Raw genomic sequence first — 22973 nt, 5'->3', positions numbered from 1 at the left:
AGAAGTTACTTTGAGCAAAAAACACTTTGCTATTTGTGAAAGTTACGAATTAAAAAATCTAGTTTTTCCTTGGGCTTTTAGCTTTAGCCTACAAATCTTTCTATTCTGTTTATGATTCTAGAAAATTTTAACAATCACTTCGAAGGAGGCTTTTGATTAATGCTTGATTTCATTTGCAAACTTAAACTCATTTGAAAATTTTTAATTGAATTTATAAGTTATATTTAATTTCCTTTAATAATTCTAATATTTTCAAATGATTAACAAAAACCCTAATGCTTAAATCTCATAAATTAAGCTGACTCTTAAATTCTCAAACATGCCAGTGCTGTTTTATGTTTTGTTTTTAAAAAGGTCTTATTGGTATATAACAAATTGCACATATTTAAAGTATATAATTTAGTAAGTGTGGAATCCCTGGTGGCGTAGTGGTTAAGAGCTACAGCTGCTAGCCAAAAGAGTCAGCAGTTCAAATCCACCAGGTGCTCCTTGGAAACTCTGCAGGGCAGTTCTACTCCATCCTATAGGGCCACTATGAGTTGGAATCGACTCGACGGCAGTGGGTTTGGTTTATTTGGTTTGGACATATTTATACACTTGCAAAACCATAGAGTGACAGTGAACATATTCATTCCCTAGAAGTGTTTCCTCGTGCCCTTTGGTAATCCTTCCCTCTCACCCTTCCATGCTTCCCCTGCTTCCAAGTAACCATTGAATGGCTTTCTGCCTCTACTGATTAGTTTGAATTTTCTGGAAATTTCTGTAAATGGACTCATTCAGTGTGATTGTTTTTTGTTTGGTTTCTGTCACTTCACTCGCGTAATTATTTTGAGATTTGTCTATGTTATTGCATGTATCAGTAGTTCTTTTTTTTTTTTTTGGTGAGAAGTATTCCATTGTATGGATATCTCACGACTTGTTTATGCATTCACCTGTTGATGTTTGGCAATTACAAATAAAATTGCTTGCTATGAACTTTGTGTCCAGGTTTGTATGGATATGAATTTCATTTTCTCTTGGACATATGCCTGGGAGTGGGATGGCTGGATCATATGGTAGGTCTATGTTTAGCTTTCTGCAAAACTGCCAAACTGTCTTCCAAAGTGGTTGTTACCTTTTACATCCCCGTGAGCAGTGAATGAGAGTTTCGGCACCTCCACGTCTTCACCGACACTTGATATGGCCAGTCTTTTAAATTTTAGCCATTCTAAAAGGTAGTTAGTGGTATCTCATGGTGGTTTTAATTTGCATTTCCCTAATGATTAATGACGTTAAGCATCTTTTCATACTTCAAGAAACCCCTGACCAGGGTGAAACTAGGCCTTGGCCTTTGAATCCAGCTGCTAGGCAGAGCCCTGGTTCATTGTTATTTTACCTCCAAATGGAGGTGGTCTCATAGCCTGTGTACCTTAGACTGAAGCAGCATGTTGCACAGTTCTTATCTCTTCCTGCAACTCTACATTTCCCAACCCAGGCCACTACACCTTTTGATGGAACTCAGTTAGTCCAATTCAGTTAATTTAAGGCCTCGTTTCCTCTCCACTGTAGCCACAAATTAGGTGGAGTTTAAATATTCAGTTCGATCCTGTGTCTCTCCCAGAGGCCTTGTCTGTCATCATGCCAGTGATTCAGCAGTGCTAGAATTTGAGTCCTGGTCTTCTGAGTTCAGTTCTGGTATTTCCCCCTACAGCATACATCTTTTCAAACTGAGAGAGAGAGAGTCTGGTACTTAAGAGTGCTTGATTTCTGGTCAGGCTTTGTCAGCTAGTAACATCAGACCTTGCCTGACTTCATGAGGAGGGATGAGAATCAAGATCAGCACAAAGCTGATTCCTATGAGGTTGAGGTCAGACATACCTCCACTCTTCAACCTTGTCACCATTTCGGACACCAGCCATCCCCCGCCCCCACCCCACAGCACTCTCTTCTTCTCTCCTGGGTTCGATAATTTGGTGCGATGGCCACAAAGAACTCACAAATTATGTGGCTTTAAGGAAGTAACAGGCTACAACTCAGGATCAGGAACAACTTGGAAGTAACAAGATACAACTAAGGAGACAAGATGCAGTTCTTCGGTCGAGATGGCTTCTAACCGAGACAGCCCTTATATTCAATTTCAAGGCATGGTCCTCCCATCAGACTATGAACTGACCAATCCCCTTGGTAGGCCACAGTCACTTAATTTGCATAGTAATCGACCAATTCCCACAAGGTCACTTAATCCTACTGAGTGGTCTTACACACCCTATTTGCATAGTCTACTGCTCCTCTGTCAGTTTTTGTACTGTGGTGGCTTGCGTGATGCTGGAAGCTATGCCACCGGTATTTCAAATACCAGCAGGGTCACCCACAGTGGACAGGTTTCAGTGGAGCTTCCAGACTGTGCCAAGGCATCCGAACTGTGTGGCTCATAACGAATTATGGATAACGTTGCAAAGAATGGGAATTCCAGAACACTTAATTGTGCTCGGGAGGAACCTGTGCATAGACCAAGAGGCAGTCCTTTGAACAGAACAAGAGGATACTGTGTGGTTTGAAGTCAGGAAAGGTGTGAGTCAGGGTTGTATCCTTTTGCTGTACTTATTCAATCTGTATGCTGAGCAAATAATCCAAGAAGCTGGACTATATAAAAACATGTGGCATCAGGATTGGAAGAAGACTCCTTAACAACCTGTGATACGCAGATGACACAACCTTGCTTGCTGAAAGTGAAGAGGACTTGAAACACTTACCGATGAAGATCAGAGACTACAAACTTCAGTATGGATTACACTTCAACATAAAGAAAACAAAAATCCTCACAACCGGACCAATAAGTAACATCATGATAAATGGAGAAAATATTGAAGTTGTCAAGGATTTCACTTTACTTGGATCCACAATCAATACCCATGAAGCAGCAGTCAAGAAATCGTAAGACATATTGCATTGAGCAGATCTGCTGCAAAAGACCTCTTTAAAGTGTTAAAAAGCAGAGATGTCACTTTGAGGACTAATATGTGTCTGACCCAAGCTGTGGTATTTTCAGTCACCTCATATGCATGTGCAAGTTGGACAATGAATAAGGAAGACTGAAGAAGAATTGATGCCTTTGAATTATGATCTTGGCGAAGAATATTCAATATACTATGCACCGCCAGAAGAATGAACAGATCTGCCTTGGAAGAAGTATAGGCAGAATGCTCCTTAAAAGCAAGGATGGCGAGACTTCATCACACATACTTTGGACATGTTATCAGGAGGGATCAGTCCCAAGTGAAGGACATCATGCTTGGTAAAGTAGAGGGTCAGTGAAAGAGAGGAAGACCTTTGATGAGATGGATGACATAGTGGCTGCAATGATGGGCTCAAGCATAACAATGATTGTGAGGATGGCACAGAACTGGGCAGTGTTTTGTTCTGTTGTACATAGGGTCACTTTGAGTCAGAATCGAATCAATGGCACCTAACAACAATGGCAATTTGCACAGTAGACTAACCAATTCCTTTGCAAGATTGTGGCCTAGCCAATTATTTTGGAAGAACTATAAACTCAGGGCCAAGAAAGGCCACTCATAAGAGAAATCTGTTGCACTGCAGGCTTGGTTACCAAGAAGTATGGCACCTTCTCTTTCCTGCTCTTCAGCTCACCCATCTGAAAATAGTGAGAACTTTGACCTCTCCCTAACCTCCCAGTGGAAAGCTACCAATCTTTTTGGAGAGGCCATCAAATTCTTGTTAGAGATTTGGATCTTGTTTTTGATAAATAAATACAGAATTACATTCGAGTCCTGGTCAATGGGTGTGGCCTCATTTAGGAAGCCTGTAGGGTAATGAGTGAGACATGATGGAAAATTATTAATGCAGTCTGACCTCTCTCTTACCTAATGAGTAAGAGTGAAGGTCTGTGGAGTTCTGAGAAAAGAACATTTGAGTGGGAAGAAATTGGCAGGAAGCCTGCCTTAGATTCCCGTGCTGCAGGAGTTTTAAATACAGCCTGTCCTCACCTGTCATTGTGTTTCCTCTTAGGTGTCCAGGTGGAGGAGGAGCACTGTGTGATAAACATTGCATGAGAGTGCAGTAAATGATGGAGGGATGTCACTGAGTGATGCAATCTGCTCAGAGAGGAGAAAATGTACTCTATCACAGTCCAGGGCATTCAGTGGCAGGGGTGCAGAGAAGATTAAATCTTAAAACTTTATAAAAAAGCCATTTGACACAGCCAATTCTAGAAACGTAACCTAAAGAAATAACAGGATAAGGAGACTAAGACACTAGGTTGCTCAGATCAGTATTATTGTAAGAGAAAATGGGAAACCAACTAAATGTACATCAGGAAGAGATTGTTACGTATGCAATTTGTTCAGCGTCATATGATGCAGCCTGAAAAATAAAGCTGTTGCACTGACTTTATTACCACAGAACATGAGCTGTGGTGCTTATACAAGAAAAAGGTACATTAAAAAACATTGTCTGATATCTCACTTGGTGCCTTGGAAGCAAGGATGGCAAGGTTAGGTCTCACATACTTGGGACATGTTATCAGGAGGGGTCAGTCCGTGGAGAAGGATGCCATGCTTGGTAGAGGGTCAGCGAAAAAGAGGAAGTCCTTCAAAGAGATGGACTGACACAGTGGCAGCAACAGTGGGCTCCATCATAACAATGATTGTGAGGATGGTGCAGGACCAGGCAGTGTTTTGTTCTGTTGTACATAGGGTCACTGTGAGTCAGAACCGACTCGATGGCACCTAACAACAGCAGTATCTCACTTTTGGTTATTCTGAAAGTCAATACCAAAATGTTATCTTTTTTCCCCCCTAGAGTCAGGAATTACAAAATTATGTGTTTAAAATTTTTCATATGTATAAGTTGGCTTAAAAAATTTTTTTCATAGAGAAAGGTACAATTCATGGCACTTTTTGGAGCTTAAGATAAAATACAGAGTACTTAACTGTCGGAGTTCTTTTTTATCACCCTTTCTCCTCAAAAAGTTGTTTTTGGGGATAAAAACCTCCAGATGCCATATGATAGATTTCTGGGCAAGGGTGGAGTAAAGATCGCTTAAAAATCACTCCTCCATAAAAGCAGTGAGAACACTGGCAAAAAAAATGTCAAAATCAGCTTTTCCTGAACTCTGGAAGTTGACCAAAGTTTTTCAACAACCTGAGGAGCATTTTTTTCAAGAAAAAAATGGCTGGATCTCATTTTCAACAAAAAAGTATGAGACATGTGAAGAAACAAGAAACTATGGCCCATGTAAAAACCAAATAGATATTATGGAGTTGATAAATACAGCAACTGAAATGAAAAATTCACTAGGTGGGGTCAGTGGCAGATTTGAACAGGCAGAAGAACAGATCAACAAACATCAAGATAAGTTAATTGAGATAATTCAGTATAAGGAATAGAAAGAAAAAAGAATGAAGAAAATTAACAGTGCCTCAGAGACCTGTGGGACACCATCAAGCATACCAAGATATGCATAGTGGGAATCCCAGAATGAGAGAAGAGAGAGAAAGGGCAGAAAGGACATTTGAAGAAATGATGGCTGGAAACTTCCCAAATTTGATGAAAAACAATAATCTAAACATCTAAGACACTCAACAAACTCCAAGTAGTATAAACTTAAAGAAATCCATACTTAGACACATCATAATCAAACTGTTTAAAGCCGAAGACAGAGAGAATCCTGACAGCAACAAGAGAGAAGTGCCTCATCGTGTGCAAGGGGACCCTCAGTAAGATAAACAGCAGATTTCTCGTCAGAAACCACGGAGGCCAGGAGGCAATAGGATAAACATCAATGATACATAAGGAAAACCTTCAAATGTAATTATTTGACCTCTGAGTCTTAGATGGCCCTGAGCTCCTCCATCTTCAGGGATAGCGTGTTGGCTTAATCCCTAAATAACAATTACTTAAGCTCCCTTCACACTTGACCTGCAGGAAGTCTATGTTTTACTAAGTTCCCTTCTCCCAGGTATTTCTAGAAAAATATTCAAGGAATGTTTATGTGTTCCACTAAGCCTGCAGCCACTGTGTAAGTCCATCTTGTTGAGGGTCTTCTTTTTTGCTGACCCTCTTCTTTACCAAGCATGATGTCTTTCCCCACAGATTGATCCCTCCTGATAACATGTCCAAAGTATGTGAGATGTAGTCTTGCCATGCTTGCTTCTAAGGAGCATTCTGGTTGTACTTCTTCCGAGACAGATTTGTTTGTTCTTTTGGCGGTCCATGGCATATTCAATATTCTTCCCCAGCACCACAAGCCTGGAGCATAGTACCAAAAAAACCAAACCTGTGGCCGTCAAATGAATTCAAACTCATAGTGACCCTCTAGGACAGATTAGAACTGCCCCATAGGGTTTCTAAGGAGCAGCTGGTAGATTCAAACTGCTGACTTCTTGGCTAGCAGCTGAACTCTCAACCACTGTGTCACCAGGGTGTCTAGAGCATAGTAGAAGTTCAAAAAATATTTGTTAAATGAATGAAATCCAACTGGCGGTTGCTTATTTCCTTGGCCAGGGGTCTAATCACTGTTCTTCCTGTCTCAGGGCTTGCTTCTTTCCTCACACCGGTTTGCCTTAAACATACACACCTGCCTCATAACTTCTCAAAGTACAGCTTTTAAAAATATTACCAGACCTTTAACAACATTTTACTGAATGCTTGAGGTTACCAGAATGAAATTACAAAACAGAAAAAAAGAAGTTTTTCCCCCAAAGGTGAATTCAGTCTTTACCTGAAGAAAAGGCACCATAACCTAATAATGGCCGCCTCCCCTCTCCCCTCTCCCCTACCCCATCAGCCATCAAGATTTCAATGAACATAGGGGTCTAATCTCAGCTAGTGCACTCCAGGACACCACAGGGAGCCAATTGCTGATGTTCTGTTGCTTTTGTTGTTGGTAGTAATTCCTTGTCTTTGTGTATCGTTTTACAGTTTTGTGATTCCGTTGAACAGTCCTCACTGGAACTAGCTGATGCAATGGTTTCCCTCTTTATGGTTGATGGACCTGAGGTTTAGAATGTTCCGTGACTCACCCAGCTTCACTAGTGAGAGGCAGAGCCACTCTCTGAAAGCAGCACCCCCACTCCTGGTCTGTGCTTCCTGCTGTTCCACAGGGTGTTAGAATTCGACGTCGCAGAGTGTTCCTGCTCTCAGGGCTGGAAAGACCAACCTGAAACCCACCATCTTCCCTGCTTAAGTTGATCGATCCCTTGATGAGCGTTTGCAGCTTCTATCACAAGAGCCATTTGTTGTCACTTGGGCTTGTGTCCAACTGGGAGTCTTTACTTGAAAAGGAACCCTCAGTGCCTCACGCTGGGTGGGGCTCCCTGCCATGTCACGTCCCCAGAGGCTGTTTCTGTAAGGCCGTAAGGTTCTCCTTAGCCTTTATGGCTTGTGACTACCCCATTTCAGCTGGTTGCAAAACAGCTGTTTGTGTGCTGACCTGAGCTATCCTTACATCCCATTTTGCTTGTGATATTTTAACATTTCCATATTTGTAAGAATAAATTCCCTCATGATCTAATCTGGAATTGTCCCAGTTGACTGAATAGTTTAAAAAGGGTAAAAGTTACTGCTATGCGATACTCCAAGAAATTGTGTGTTCTTTCTGCAAACATGTACTGTGCATCTGGGGGACATATGCTCCTGGCTGGGTGCTGGAAGGCTACAGCAGGGTCCCATGATGTGGCCCTTACCCTTGGTTGCTTATCCCGTGGTTGGGGCAGAAGAAATGCATGTGCTGGGGCACATACATGTTTACTCAAGTATTGACTAGTTAGCATGCAACGGTAATAACTGCTGTTTACTGAGTGCTATTCCCTGCCAGATGAGATGTTAAATGCACAACACGTGCAGGCACGCTGTGTAGTGCCAGCCAAGAGCACAGGCTCTGGCGTCAGGTGGGTGGGGCAGAGCACAGGCCCTGGCGTCAGGTGGGTGGGGCAGAGCACAGGCCCTGGCGTCAGGTGGGTGGGGCAGAGCATGGGCCTAGCCTCATGCTTACCGGTGCTCTTAACTCTGGCAAGTTCCTTAACCTCTTTGAGCCTTGGTGTCTTCATCTACAAAATAGAGGAGATAAGATCTTCTTCACCGTTGGGAAGTTGAGCTGTTGGGGGAATTAAATGAAGTTAACTTATGTAAAGTAACATAGTATTGTAGCTGGCACCTAGGGAATAACTTTATAATGGTGGCTTAGTGACTGTGATGATGGAGACCACTTACAAGGGAATACAGCATGGACAGCAGGATATATGAGTCCAGGGATCTGCAGGATGAGGGGACTAGATCAGCGTGGGTGGAATTATCCAGGGAAGACTTCTTGGACGATCTGGCCCTTGAAAAAAAACAAAAACTCTTAAGACACAATTTGGCCTTTGACTTTGGTACCCTTTCTTCAGTAATTGTGGTGCTGTTATTATCTAAAACCTTCAGACCACACCTGAGGATTTGTGCTAATGAGTGGGGGCTGGCCGGTCCAGAAAGACCACCTGGTAACCCAACGCCAGCTAACCTCAGGAGGTATGGTTTAGGCTATCATGCATATGCAGTGATGTGAACTATAAACTTCTACTTTAAAGCACAATAAAAATAAAAATTGAAATTAAAAAAATCTGTGGGGTTTAGGGTTTTTGTTGCATTTTTTTTAGGTGCGTGGCGAAGAAGGCATTTTGGAGAGAGGATTTCTCCCAGGAGATCCCAAATATGAATTTATAACTCTGACCATTGTTTTTCTCCAAACTGCATCTTGATTTTCACGGTTCTCGAGCTGGGGCTTTGGAGTGGGGCCTGGTCAGCAGAATAGACAGACGGGCAGTTCATTCAGCCTGAAGCTACAAGGTAAGGGTTGCTATGTGCCAGTTCTAGGGAAAGATCTGAGCCTGGTGTCTGGCCTCTTTATTGTTTTTACAACTCTGAGTCAGTTTTCTTTCCTCTCATGCTTGCTTCTCTAGCTGGAGAGAACACACAGCTTAAAGAGGCTTTTCCCTCCAGGAGGCAGATTAAGGGCATTTCTGGGGGCAAAGGGCAGAATGCAGCCATTCCTAACAGATTATGGCTTCAAAAGAATACCTCACCCACTGCCTTGTTAAGATATTTGTCCTGTGTCTGCCTGGCCAGTAGATAAGCCCAAGGGTCCATCACTGATGGGGTCCCATCCAGGGGGTGTTTGTGTGACTCTGAGTTTGGATGGCCTGGAGTTCTACTCTCAGTCACATCATTTGAGATGTTGGAGTGCCTTCCTCACTGAGAACTGAGGTCTGGTTACACAGTTATTGATGAAGCTAAGGAAGACCAGGTGTGACCCAGGTAACTCCTCAGGGGCATTACTCTTGAACCTAATGGAGTCTTATCCCAGGGTATTAGCACCAAGTGGAGAGTCCGTGGGCGGCACAAATGGCTAAGCGCTCGTCTGCCAACCAAAACGTCGGTGGTTTGAGCCCACCCGGAGAGGCCTCAGAAGACAGGCCTGGCGATCTGCTTCTGAAAGGTCATAGCCATGAAAATCCTCCTGAGCAGTTCCACTCTGCCACACGCGGGGTCATCATCAATCGGAATCAACTCAATGGCAACTGTTTTTTTTAAAGGCGGCACCAAGTGGTAACCTAAAGGGTTAGTGTTTAACTTAAAAAAAAGGAAAACAGAGGTTATTTATTTTTGCTAAGTACAGACAGGCCCCCGGTTATGAACACCTGACTTACATACTGTCTGTAGTTATGGACCAACCTGTGCCCGTAAAGCCTATTATATAAAAATTCGAGGTACATACAACAGTTCATAATAACAAACGAGCGATACTTTGTGATGAGCACCAAAACATGATTATTATGTTAAAGATGTCTTAGTGTATCTGGAAGTGTTTCTTTAATGTTTTTTATGCGTAGAAAGGTACACTGTATACTAAGACAGACATTTGACTGACGATATGTTGACTGATGTCAGATATGAACTGTACCTAACTCTTCTGATTTATGTACAGATTCTACTCAAAGACAGACTTAGGAATGGAAAACATTTGTAGTCCTGTAATACCGGCACCTGGTGAAACATTGACGTGTGTAAGTCTCTGTTGAGGCCCCTCCCTAGAGGCCACCCTTGTTTAAAGGATCTCTGCACCAGGCCCCTTTTCATTTACTAATCTGTCTGGGAGACCTTTCCATGTCAGTACAGATAGTGCTATCTCACTCTTTAAGAGCTGAATAACAGTTTCTTTTTTCCATTTGTTTTATTGCAAAATATATCATAGTTACAGAAGACATACATAAAAAATATATGTACATTAAAACAAAATAACAGTGAACATTTATGCTCCTTTCCGCTGGGTTAAGGAATAGAACTTCAGGAACGTGAAAGCCAGCCCTTCCCCCCTCCCGCCCCCTCCCACAGCTATTCTGGTCTTTGTAATAATCACTCTTGATTTTCTTGATAGTTTTACCACCTATGACCAATCTCTAAGTGATCTATCGTTTAGTTTTGCCTGGTTTGGAACACTGTAGACACGGAGTCATACTGTCGTCTCTGTGGTTCCCTCAGGGTTATGCTTATGTTCCCGCCCACCAGCTCCCTGCATTTACGCGGCTGTGTGGCTTTCTGCAGGGTGATCACACCACAGCCTCTGTGTCCCTTCTCTTGCTGAGAGGCCTTTGGGCTGCGTCCAGGTTTTTGTTCTCAGGAACAATACTGCTGTGGACATTCCTGCACAAGCCTCCTGGTGCACACCAGCATGAGTTTCTCCAGAGTAGAAGCTAGGAGGGGGGATGTTGGCTCAGGGGGTATGATCACGTCTGACTTTTCCAAGTGTGAGGTATGAAATCACCTTGCAGAAAGCAGTTGGCTTTTGTCTTTGGCTCTTTCTAGCAGGACCAGCACTTGAGGCTGATGAGCAGGGGCTGACCAGACCACCTGGGGACCTGATGCTGACTAAGCCTCAGTCCTAAGACTCGGATGGAGCTTCCTGGTTGGTGACCATGCATGGCAGAAGGGGCAAAGGGGCTTCTATGTTTCTGTTCCTTAACCTGGGGGTTGGGGACAGAGACGTTCACTTTATTATTTGGTGACCATGCACTCTCTGAGACACCGAAGCTTCGCACTGTGACCCCTCCCAGACCTCACCCTGTCTGTCTGTCTGTGTCCTTTTTGGTTGTAATAAGATCTGTAGTAAGTATGGTATGTGTACTTTCCATAAATTCTGTGAGTCACTGCAGTGAGTTAACGGACCCATGAGCGGTGAGAGCCAGCAGGGACTGGCGTCTGCCTTTGGCGGTCTGAAAGAAGATGTCCTTCCAATGCGTGAGCTTAGACCCAGCTCTGGGTGGCTAGGGCTGAAAGATGGTGCTCATCTAACTTGTAAGTTCTGACCCAGCTCTGGGTGCCTGGGGCTGAGAGAGAGAGTGCCATGTGAATGGCTGGCGACGAGGATAGGGAAGTGGGAAGGTGAGAACCGGATCTATTGCCACACTTTGGGAATTGGATTCGTGCTAGCCCTTTTCACGTGGTTGTATTAATTTACCCTCCTCCCACCAGCAGTATAGAGTACTGAATGTCTTCTGATCTGTAGATCGCCCAGGTAAACCCAATGCCATCGCCAGGTAAACAGGTAAAAAAAAAAAAAAAAAAATCTGTGAGGCCCGGCTTGTGATGACAGCTTCTTGGAGTGGGCTTTTTGGTTCTCTAACTTGACGAGGATTGAGCCTGTTGATTTTTCTTGCTGGTAGCTCTTGGAGGCAAGGAGAGGTAGGCCAGTTTTATTTCTGGTTCACTCTTACCCTGGCAGGGTATTCTTTTGGGATCCCAACTTCCATGGAGTACGATCTCCTTAGATTTCCCACCTTGGGTGGCCTCTGGCCTGTGCCCTTCTGCCCTTTGAAGCTTTGAAAATGGAATCTCAATTTTGTCTGTCGTAGTTATCTGGTGCCACTATAACAGAAATACCACAAATGGGTGACTTCAGCAGACAACTTTTATTTTCTCAGTTTAGGAGGCTAGAAGTCTGAATTCAGAATGCCAGCTGTAGGTGAAGCCTTTGTCTCTGTCTGCTCTGGAGGAAGGTCCTTGTCTCCTTGAGCTTCTGTTCCTGGGTGATCTTCATGTGGCTTGACATCTCGCTTCCCCATCTCTGCTTGCTTCTCTCTCTCTGATCAGCTTGGTCTATATCTCAAAAGAGGTTAACTCAAGATGCACCCTACACCTACCCTTCCTCATTAACATAACAAAGACAACTCAAATGGAATTATCACCACACCAGCACCTGTGGCAGTTAGTTTTAATTGCTGAGTGATCTCTCACAGCTGGTGATGGGAATTGTGATGGCCAATAACCCATACCCACTGCTGACTCATAGCGACCCTATAGAACAGAGTAGAACTGCCCCATAGAGTTTCCAAGGAGCGCCTGGTGGATTTGAACTGCGGACCTTTCAGTTAGCAGCCATAGCTCTTAACCACTACACCACCAGGGTTTCCTGATGGCCAGTAGGAACTGCTTATTAGTGCCCTCCCTGCCTTGGTTAAGCCTCTGTAACCACAGGCATAGAGGTTGGGATTTACAACACGTATTTTAGGGGACATAATTCAGTCTGTAACGGCTTGATTCTGCAAATGCCCTCAGGGCAAAAGCCAGCTTCAGTGGGGTGCCTCGGTAGTGCACATGGTTAAGCACTAGGCTCCTAACAAAAGGTTGGAAGTTTGAGTCCACCCAGAGATGCCTTGGGGGAAAAAAGTCCTGGTGGCCTGCTTTGGAAAAACCAGCCACTGAAAATCCTGTGGAGTGCAGTTCTTTGACTCTGACACACACGGGGTCGCCATGAGTCAGAACTGAGTTGACTACAACTGGTTTTGCTGCTCTGGCTTTCTACCTTCTCTTAGATTTGGCCTGGATGTTTCTTTCTTTTTTTTTCGCCAACTCGTCTATGCTTTTAAGAAAAGTTTAAAAATTTGTGTGTGTTTATTTTTTCCACATTTGTAGTTGTTTGCAGCAGGAGGGATGGGTGGTTATCTAGCCCAGGTGGGAGAAGTTGTTTGACCTGAAAGTCATGCTTTTGAGACAGGGTCCTTGGATCCCTGGGGGTATGGCTTCTGTTCTCAAGGGTCTCTGGTTTTCACGCTTGAGAAGCAGCTGGACCAGCAGATGGTGAGGTCATGGTGGTGGTTTATGACAGGCCGCCAGGATGACAGCACTTTGCTTGGGCCAGGAAATCTGACTCTCTAGTTTCAAACTCACATAACACAGACTTGTCCCAGGAGACGACTTTGTGAATTTACCATGGGAGATAGAATCTCTGGGGCTGGTGAGATTTCTGTGACGTGATTGCCCACTTCTCCCCAGGAGGGTCGGGCCACTCAAGTGTTCACTAGGGTAGACAGCTAGGCCACTGCACCCACCCAACAGACTGCCATTAAGATACGTCTGAAGGGGTTTTGTAATGATGTTTCCCTCTTTCAGACCTTGGTCCCTCTTGTCCCAGGTTCCAAATTCCTACTTTGACATAATGCTTTTTCCAAATGTTTTGCTGTTTTAGCCTTTTGATTTCTAAAATTTCCCATAATTCTTCTCACATTTCTTGCATTCTTGGGCAGACTGTGAATGCCCCATCGTCACTCTGCTGCCAAGTTGGCTGCGGTGTTAATTTCAGGCTGACCTGATTCTTTGCTTTTAAACTTCTTTGTGTTGTCCTAAAGGGTTATTTTATTTTGTATAAGCCAAAAAAAACCCAAACCCCTTGCTGTCGAGTCAATTCCGACTCATAGCGACCCTATAGGACAGAGTAGAACTACCCCATAGTTTCCAAGGAGCTCCTGGTGGATTTGAACTGCCAACCTTTTGGTTAGCAGCCATAGCACTTAACTGCTACGCCACCAGGGTTTCTTTATTTTGTATACCTATAGGTTATTATCGTTTTATAGTACCTTATCATTTCCAAATGATGGGAGTGGACCCATTTCACAGACTTTAGCAGCTGAGAATCTCAGGGAGGTTCAGTAACTTGTCCCTTGACAGGCCAAGCTGTAGGCCAGCTCTGCTCCCAAAAGTGCTTGGGCTTCTGTATTCCACATGGAAAGGGAAGTGGAGAGAAGGTAACCATTATTTATCTGTGTGTTCATAAATACACAGGCATTATTTCTCAAGTTAACAGTGATTTTCTTATAGAACTTGACCTTATACATAATTATACACAAGAAAATGAAAAAGAAACTTTCCTCCAGAATACCTTTTTCACGTTCTCCTTTGCCTATTGTTGCTAGTTGCCATCGAGTCTGCCCCTTGTACAGTAGAAGGAAATGTCGCCCTGCCCTGTGCCATCTTCATGTTTGTTGGTGTGCTCAAGTCCATTGCTGTGTATCTTGAGTGCCTTCCAATATAGGGGACTCATCTTCCAGCATTCTATTGAACAATTTTCTGTTATAATCCACAGGGTTTTCTCTGGCTGATTTTTAGAAGTAGATTACCAGGCCTTTCTTCGTAGTCTTCGTCTGGAAGCTCCACTGAAACCTGTCCATCATGGCTGACCCTTCTGATATTTGAAATACTGGTGGCGTAGCTTCCAGCATTATAGCAACATGCAAGCCACCATAGTACGACAAACCATCAAAAGAGTGATTTCCTTTCCTGTTGTTGCTGCTGTTGTTGGCGTGCCGTCAAGTCAGTTCCCACTCGTAGCGACCGTATGTACAACAGAACAAAACACTGCCCAGTCCTGCACTGTCCCCACAATAGTAGGTATGTTTGAGCCCATTGTTGCAGTCACTGTGTCAGTCCATCTCGTTGAGGCTCTTCTTTTTCGCTGACCTTCTACCAAGCGTGATGTCCTTCCCCAGGGACTGGTCCTTTCTGATAACATGTCCACAGTATGTGAGGTGAACTCTAGCCATCCTTCTAAGGAGCATCCTGGCTGTACTTCTTCCTTTCCTAGTGCCCTTTTTTTCTCTCCTACATTCCCTACATTAATGTTTAGCATTTTTTTTGCCTCGGTTCCATAAGTGGTCTTCTGAGTTCAGCAGCGGTAGCCATTACATTTCTAGAGTGTTCTGGGTTGTGGAGCTCTGTCTGCTGCAGTGTTATCACTTGGTCTCTCTTCCTCTTGTGCTAGCTGGTAGGGTCTCTGCTCTCCAGCTTCCCCTCCTTTGCAGGGGAAATGCCCTGGGCCCTGGGTGTGCCTGGAGACCTTCCTGCTTGGCTATGAATCCGTCAGGCTGTGCTCATCTCAAAGTCTATTCTCTGGGCCATTTCAGAAATAACAGATACATCTGCTTATGTTTGTCTTGGGTCAATTTCCCTTCCTCTTTCTCCTGTTCTTTACAGTTTTCTTGACTCCTCTTATTCTTGATCCCACAAACATTTCTTGTTTCCCATTATCTAGTTTCCTGCCTCCCTCACCACCCCCTCTCTGTGAGTAGTTTTGATACCATCCAGCCCTTTCAAGTGGGAAAAGCAGAACCCACTTAGCAGCCTTTGCTTTATTGCGTGAACAAATGAACCTTTATTAAAAGCCGGAGGCTGAGTGCTTGCCCATCTGCCATCCCTCTTGTTTCATTTAACCTCACGGCACCCCTGGATGCACGTACTGTTGTCCCTGTTTTACTTTAACCTCCCCACAGTCGACCTGTACTGTTTTCTATTGATTACCTGTAAGCTCCCTTCCACCGGCTGTGAGGACAGGAGGGAATACAGACAACCAGGCTGTTGGCTGTTTTCTGTCTATGTGGCTCACTCGTTGTGTACGTGGGTTGTTAACAACTTTTAAATTTCTGCTGACCTCCCTGCCACCCAGCACGTTTCTGGGGAGTCCTGGTGGCATAGTGGATAAGAGCTACAGCTGCTAACCAAAAGGTCAGCAGCTCAAATCTACCAGCCGTTCCTTGGAAACCCTATGGGACAGTTCTACTCTGTCCTGTAGTGTTGCTATGAGTCGGAATCGACTTGATGGCAATGGGTTTGGTTCTTTTTTTGGTCTGTGCCTTCCATATCACAGAATGAAGACAGAGAGGAGTATGACTGTGTGGTTGGTTGTCAAGCTCTGGAGCCTAACTGTTGGGCCCAGGTCCTTGACTAACTGATGTGGCAGTCTGCTTCCATAAAGATTTAGCCTTGGAAACCCTGTGGGGCCACACTGCTCTGTCCTGCAGGGTCGCTAGGAGCAGGAATTGACTCCACAGCAGTAGATTTGGTTTCTTTTTTTTTTTTAGTTTTTGGTTTAGGGAGGCCAAGGAGTCCGTGGGTGGCACAAACAGTGAAGCGCTCCACGACTAGCTGAAAGGTTGGCGATTCGAACCTACCCAGAGATGCCTCAGAAGACAGGCCTGGCAATTCTGCTTCTGAAAAGTCACAGCCTCGAAAACTCTACAGAGCAGTTCTACTCTGCGTGCATGGGGAGGCCAACCTGGATGGTTAAAAATTATTTATATAAAATGCAACGTCCATGGATGTTCATAGTAGCACTATTCACTATAGCCAAAAAGTGGAAACAACCCAAACATCCATCCACTGAGGAACGGACGCACTAAATGTGGGCCATCTGTACAATGGAATATTATTCTGCTGTAAAAAGGAATGAGGCACTGTCACTTGCTGCAATACAGATGGTAAACCTTGAAAACTTTATGTTGAGTGTCATGGGTTAGATTGTGTCCCCCAAAATATGTGTCAGCTTGGCTGGGCCATGATTCCCAGTATTGTGTGATTGTCCACCATTTTGTCATCTGATATGATTTTCCTATGTATTATAAACCTTATCTCTATGATGTTAGTGAGGTGGGATTAGTGGCAGCTATGTTAATAAGCAGATCTCAGTCTACAAAATTGGATTGCGTCTTAAGCCAATCTCTTTTGAGATATAAAAGAGAGAAGAGAGCAGAGAGACATGGGGACCTCATACCACCAAGAAAGCAATACCAGGAGAGCAGCGTGTCCTTTGGACCTGGGGTCCCTGCACCAAAAAGCTCCTAGTCCAGGGGAAGATTGAAGACAAGGACCTTCCTCCAGAGCTGACAGAGAGGAGAAAACCTTCCCCTGGAGCTGGCACCCTGAATTTGAACTTCTAGCCTCCTAGTCTGTGAGAGAGTAGCTCTGTTAAAACCATTCACTTGGGGGTATTTCTGTTATAGCAGCATGAGATAACAAAGACACTAAGTGAAAGAATCCAGAAACAGAAGACCACATATTGTATGAGTCCATTAATTTGAAATGTCCAGAGTAGGCAAATCTATAGGGACAGGATGCAGATTATTGGTTGCCAGCGACTGGGGGCAGTGGGAAATGGGGAGCGACTGCTCATGGGTATGGGGTTTCTTTTTGGGGTGATGAAAGTGGAATTAGTGGTGATGGCTGCCCAGCATTGTGACTGTACCAAAAACCACTCAACTGTATACTTTAAAATGGCGAAAAAAAAAAAAAAAAAAAAGCTAAAGGAAAACTTCATTACATCATTTTAAATTTATTTCTCATCCTTGTCAGTGCACCCGTATGTTTTGGACATTCTTATAACCAGAGTATGTACATCACTAAGGCCGTGTGCTAAATGAATCCAGCTGGCCTTGTCCTTGGTCTCCAGTCATACCAACACACTGTGATTTGTTTAAACGTTCTCCCACTCTTGAGTACTTGGGTGTTATTTCCAGGATTTTGCAATTTTTGATCATCATTAGCCTTGCTTTCAGAGTTTCATATAGTTAGGTTTTCAAACCCTGTGTCCTACACTGTGCCAGACAGTAAATATTTATTGACGTTCCCGTGCTTGCTGTTCCGATTTCATTAATGTGGACAATTGAAAGTTATCTGTAATTACCTTATTGTCGCAGATTGTTTCAAAAAAGCTAATACTCTTTAAATTAGGTGCCTTTCAGTAAGAGCTCCACATTTTACATTTGTAAGCTCTGTACATATTTTTTTCAAGATAGAAAACAGCTTCCTTGCCCCTTTTTTCTGTGTTTTGATTACAAAGGTAGTATCTGCTCATTGTGAGATGCAGCGAATTGTCTTCCCTGGGCTCTGTGTGTGGCTTTTATTTTTTAGAGGCTTTTTGAGTAATCCCACATCTACAAAGGATCTCATTTCTTTTCTTATCTACCTATTCTTACCTAGCTACTTATCATCCCTTTCAGCACCTTCTCTGCAGCTTGAGTTTGCTTGGTTTTCATCATTTCCTTCCAAAGGGTTTCTTAGACTCATTCTCTGGCCTGAGAAACAGGCGTCATAGATGCCATTTTCCTCTTGGCCAAAGTTGGTATCTGTATTTGCAAATGAAAAAGAAGAATAAACACAGTGTTGGACATGTGTCCTGCCAAGTCAACACCCGTAATTCCTTTCCCTTGTTTTGTTTTACTGCATGATTTTCTGATATCCCAGTGAGGTTTGCTTTCTCTGTGACCTTCATCTGTCTCAGAGCTCTTTTGAGCAAAAAGGAAGGGATAGACTTCTCAGACTTTTCCCTCTCCTTTGCTGTTTTTTTTTTTGCTGTGAGGCAGAGATGTTCAGGAGCCTGGCCTGTCTGGCTGGTCTCATTTCCCAGCTGCGTGTCACGGCTCAGCACAACTCTAGGCAAACCATGGCAGCACTGGTGGGCCGGCCTCGATTTATGGAGCGAATGTTACTGACCCATTCCTTGCTTTTCTTTTCAGAGTTATTTTTCTAGGAGTAGAGATGATCCCATACTCTCAGTGTCCTTGTCCGAAACGCCGTTCTTTTAGCTAACAGCAAACTCGGGCAAGATAGTTCATCGGAGTCAGGGTCAAAGCCCAGGAGATGGACTGAAACTAACAGGACTTCTCAGCGATTGAACCTGCAGCTCGAGTCTTCCGGAAGCCTATCTAATGGATCACTAGCTCACTGCTCTGATATCCTGTGGATGGGAAACTGCTCAGGACCGTGCGGCCTACAGCGCGTAGGGACCTGGACTGGAGATAGGAAATGAAAGAGTGTACAGAGGACCCGAGTGGTGCTTCTCACTGGGCTTGGAGATGCAAGCTCCAAGAGCCGGGTGCCCCTGCTTTTTCTAATTAATGCTGATGACCTGAAGAATGGTTTCATCTTAGCATGGGGAGTTACTTGTTGAATGAGAGTCCATCCATCTAGGATTCTCTATATCTTCTTGTCAGTTTTCTGTTTGTTTAGATTTCAAACCCCCAAAGCCCAATTTCCACTCTCTTCTCTCTGATTTAAATTAGACTATCTGCATAAAACAACATGTATACTGAACTGTTTAATGAGAAACTAGTTTGTTCTATAAACTTTCATCTAAAGTACAATGAAAAAAAAACAAAAACGAAAACACTAGACTTACTGGTCTGAAGAGACTGAAAGAATCCCTGAAACTACAGCCCCTGGACGCCCTGCTAACCCAGAACTGAAACCATTCATGAAGCCCACCTTTCAGACAAAGATCAGACAGGCCTCTAAATCAAACAACTACACACATGAAGAACTTGCTTATGAGTTCTATCAAATATACGAGACCAAATGGACAGCTCCTGTCTGAAAGCAAAGACGAGAAGGCAGGAAGGGATAGGAACTGGACTTATGGACACAGGAAACCTGGGATGGAAAGGGGGAGCATGCTGTCATATTGTGGGGATTGCAACCAATGTCACAAAGCACTATATGTATAAACTTCTGAATGAGAAATTAGCTTGAGCTGTAAATTTCACCTAAAGCACACACACACACAAAAAAAAATTTTAAATAAATAAAAATCAGACTGTCTGAAACATCTGTACTTCTTCAGGAAGTCTACTCCGGGATGGTAGGTGCCGGGTGGACTTTACGTAGACAAAGGCAACCCTAAGGCCATTCACAAACACAGGGGGATTATAACTAGGAAGATGACAGTTCTCCTTTTCTCTATTAACTGAGCTGGGGTTCAGGAAAGGAACTCCTGTTTGAATGACGTGTGGGGTAAGCAGCTTTCTCTGAGACTAGCATTTTCAGGGACAGTTCCAAAGTGTGGGGAAAAGGAGGTTAGAATTCTTGGGTGGTTTTGTATCTACGGATTTGTTTTTCCTCATTTAGAGCTAAATTAAAAGAATACAACAGTGAAATAATGATGGCAGCTATATTTGTTATGCTCTGCTGGGGTCTCTTTATATAGTATCTCTACTTCTTAGAACATTCTGGAGGTTAAAGGTGTTACCTTCATTTTATAAACAAGAAGCTGAAGCTCCAAGGGGGAGAACAGATGGCCCAAAGTCATCCAGTGCGGCAGTGGCCACTCCCGGGTTCAGTCTGGTCTCTCAGACCCTAATGCATGTCACTTTCCCCTAGACCACACCGCTGCTGCCAACAGAATAAAACCCACCACCAGAATGCTGCCTGCTTTGGCTTTTATTTCTCTGTCTCTGGCGGTTCTCTTTGTTATTTCTGTGCTTGTATCGTCTGCAAAGCCTGTAATGTCCTTTCATTTTTCCTACCCCAGCCATATCTGACAAGGTACTTCAAGTCTAGGAGCCAGGCTCTTTGCTCAGAACATTCTGGTTCTTATTTGTTTTACAAAAGTATCCTTGGCCTGTGTTCGCTTTTTGCTTTTCTTTCTCCTCTGGAATGCTGCTTCTTGAAGCTTTAATGAGGATAAAGAGAATCCTGCCCAAGGACTTGAAGGGAAAGGCGCCGAGTGGAAGAGTGGAAAGTGGGCTATCTTGCTCGTGAGGCACAGGAAACAAGTGTATAGATGGGTGTGGTTAAGTGTAGGTGGAGCCAAGAGAAGAGAAGCAAGGCATTGTAAAAATGGCGTGGAGGTACTGTCTGACCTCCTCCAACCCCACAAGAGGGAAGGAGAACCCAGATCAACAGCTCAAGACTGACTCCCATGAAGTGGAGTTCAGACAAGCCTCCTCTCTCTGCCATCCTTACCAATGCTGACACCAACCGTCCCTCACACAGCACTCTCTACCTCTCTCCTGGGCTCAATAATTCATTGCAATGGCCACACAGAACTCACAGACCATACTTACGTTTATGGGGTTTATTAGGGAAGCAACAGGTATAATTCGGCCTCAGGAACGCTCAGGAGACAGTTCTTCCATCAGGACAAGCTCTTCCCAACCATGCTTGCAGGCACGCCTCTCCCTGGCCCTAGGCCTCTCTGCAAAGGCACTCAGCTTTCTCTGTGGGCCAGGAAGCCCACGGCGCCATCTCCTGCTGTCAGGTCTCTGCTGCCAGGTCTCTCCTGCCACTGCTTCTCACCTGGTCCAAAGGACACGCTCTCCGCTCCTGGCTGTTCTTCCTTGGTGGTGGTAGGATCCTCCTCTCTGCTCTGAAATTGGTTCTTTGAAGGCAAAACTGACCAATCCCCTTGGTAGGTCACAATTACCCTATCACAAAGTCCTTCCCAATCACATGAGTGGAACTTACATGACCATGGCTAGAAAGGCCACCACAGGCATCTTGTCCTTGGCTACATTTTCTCCATCACATGCACGTATTTCTCTGCACTGAACAAATTAAATTTGGGCCCAAGCCCAGCTCCATTCCCTGAGAAGGTCAGGGTTCTGACCCCCACGTGGGAGGAAGAAGGCCAAGGTTTGAGGCTGCTTGGAGGAGTGTGCAGTGAGGGCGAAGGAGTAGCTCTGAGATTCTTGGGGTTGATGGGAAATTGTTGCTTACAGCTGGCCTTCTGTCCTTCCTGAAGTTGTGAACAGGCTCCTGGGAGACAGGCCACTTTATGCATCTGGTTTCAGTCCACACCATTTTTCCTGTCCCCCATTGTTTGTCTCAACCCCAGATTCTGAGACTGGAGGCTTCCTTCCAAAACCAAAACCCACCATCAAGTCGATTTCGACTCATAGTGACCCTATAGGACAGAGTTGAACTGCCCCATAGAGTTTCCAAGGCGTAAATCTTTATGGAAGCAGACTGCCACATCTTTCTCCTGTGGAACGGGTGGCAGCCTTTTGGTTAGCAGCCGAGCACTCAACCTCTGCACCACCAGGGCTTGTTCCAACCTCATATTCTGAGACCGGCGGGGGTGGGGGGGGGACTTCCTTTCTAAAGTGAGTTAGAATTTGAGGCTTTTCTTCATTTCCAGCTGCCAGGCAGCTGCTATGGATGGAAAAAGAAGATAAACTTCTGTTGCCCATAGGTGGACGACAGGGCCGCCCGGCGAATACTTCTGGTTACAAGGAACGGCCCTGCTGATGAATAGTCGGCCTTCTTTCTGCAGGGTGTCTTCTGAGCCAGCCGGGGTTCATCTTGTTGGCTTGTGGAGTCTGAGAACACCTTCTCCCTTGCTTTCCTCTCCTCCCCTACTCTAACCCTCTGCCCCGGCAAGAGGCGTGGTATATTCTGAGTCCAGGTTAAAATAAACTCAGTGGTCCCTATTTACCTACACACACACCTTCTCTCTGTTTCTGCTAATCTGATCACTCCAGATTGAACCAGCCTCATTCTGAATCTATCCGTTCATCCATTTATTCCTCCAACAGGCATTTTGTGCGTGGCTCTGTGGGAACTATTCTCAGGGCTGCGTCTGCTGTTACTGAAGCAGTAGTACTTGGGTCATGGTATTACTTGGGTCACGGTATTACTTGGGTCACGGTATTACTTGGTCACGGTATTACTTGGGTCACAGTATTACTTGTAGAAGTTTGGGTCACAGATGTGGTCTTTGATGCCCGGGTTTTCCTCTTGAGTAATACAGTGTCTTTTCTCCAAAGAAGTAAGGTCCAGATTTTAATTTTGACCCTTGTTCAAAGGCGGAGCCTGGACCAGGCCCCTGGCTGCTGCCCCGCATTCTTTTCTCAGCAGGGGGGCGTTAGATGCCCCCTCATTCCCTGTTTGCTAGTCCTAGCACGGAGCCTCAGGATTGGTCCATTCACTGTTTCTGGCCAGGGGCCCATGCACTGTTGTCACCGCCCTGTTTCTACACCTCCTCCCTCCCTCAGTGGCTTCTCATTCCTGCCCAGCTGTCAGGTACAGCCTCCTGTCCAGCTGCACTTCTCAGGAGAGTCTCTAGCATCAGCCGCAGGAAGCCCACTCAGGACTCCACAAAGGTGCTCTTTAAAGGT

The 22973-nt window shown here is 44.6% G+C and overlaps 1 protein-coding gene across 9 annotated transcripts in view; it reads left to right on the top strand.

The window, feature by feature from the left end:
• Positions 1-22973, top strand: part of PC (pyruvate carboxylase) — a 90066-nt gene that overhangs the window by 7392 nt on the left and 59701 nt on the right. For 2 of the 9 annotated variants that reach the window (XM_049892606.1, XM_049892599.1), the window contains exons 3-4: positions 8637-8826; positions 18597-22971. The exons of 5 other annotated variants lie outside the window; for them this stretch is intronic. The gene's annotated coding sequence lies outside the window, so the exon portion shown is untranslated. The remainder of the gene's footprint in view (positions 1-8636; positions 8827-18596; positions 22972-22973) is intronic. 2 more of the 9 variants (XM_049892607.1, XM_049892600.1) reach the window with 1 other exon arrangement.

The sequence above is a fragment of the Elephas maximus genome, chromosome 7 (assembly GCF_024166365.1).
Source record: "Elephas maximus indicus isolate mEleMax1 chromosome 7, mEleMax1 primary haplotype, whole genome shotgun sequence".
Classification (NCBI taxonomy): domain Eukaryota; kingdom Metazoa; phylum Chordata; class Mammalia; order Proboscidea; family Elephantidae; genus Elephas; species Elephas maximus.
Note: the sequence above shows the minus strand (reverse complement) of the source record. Positions and strands in the feature narration are given on the sequence as shown.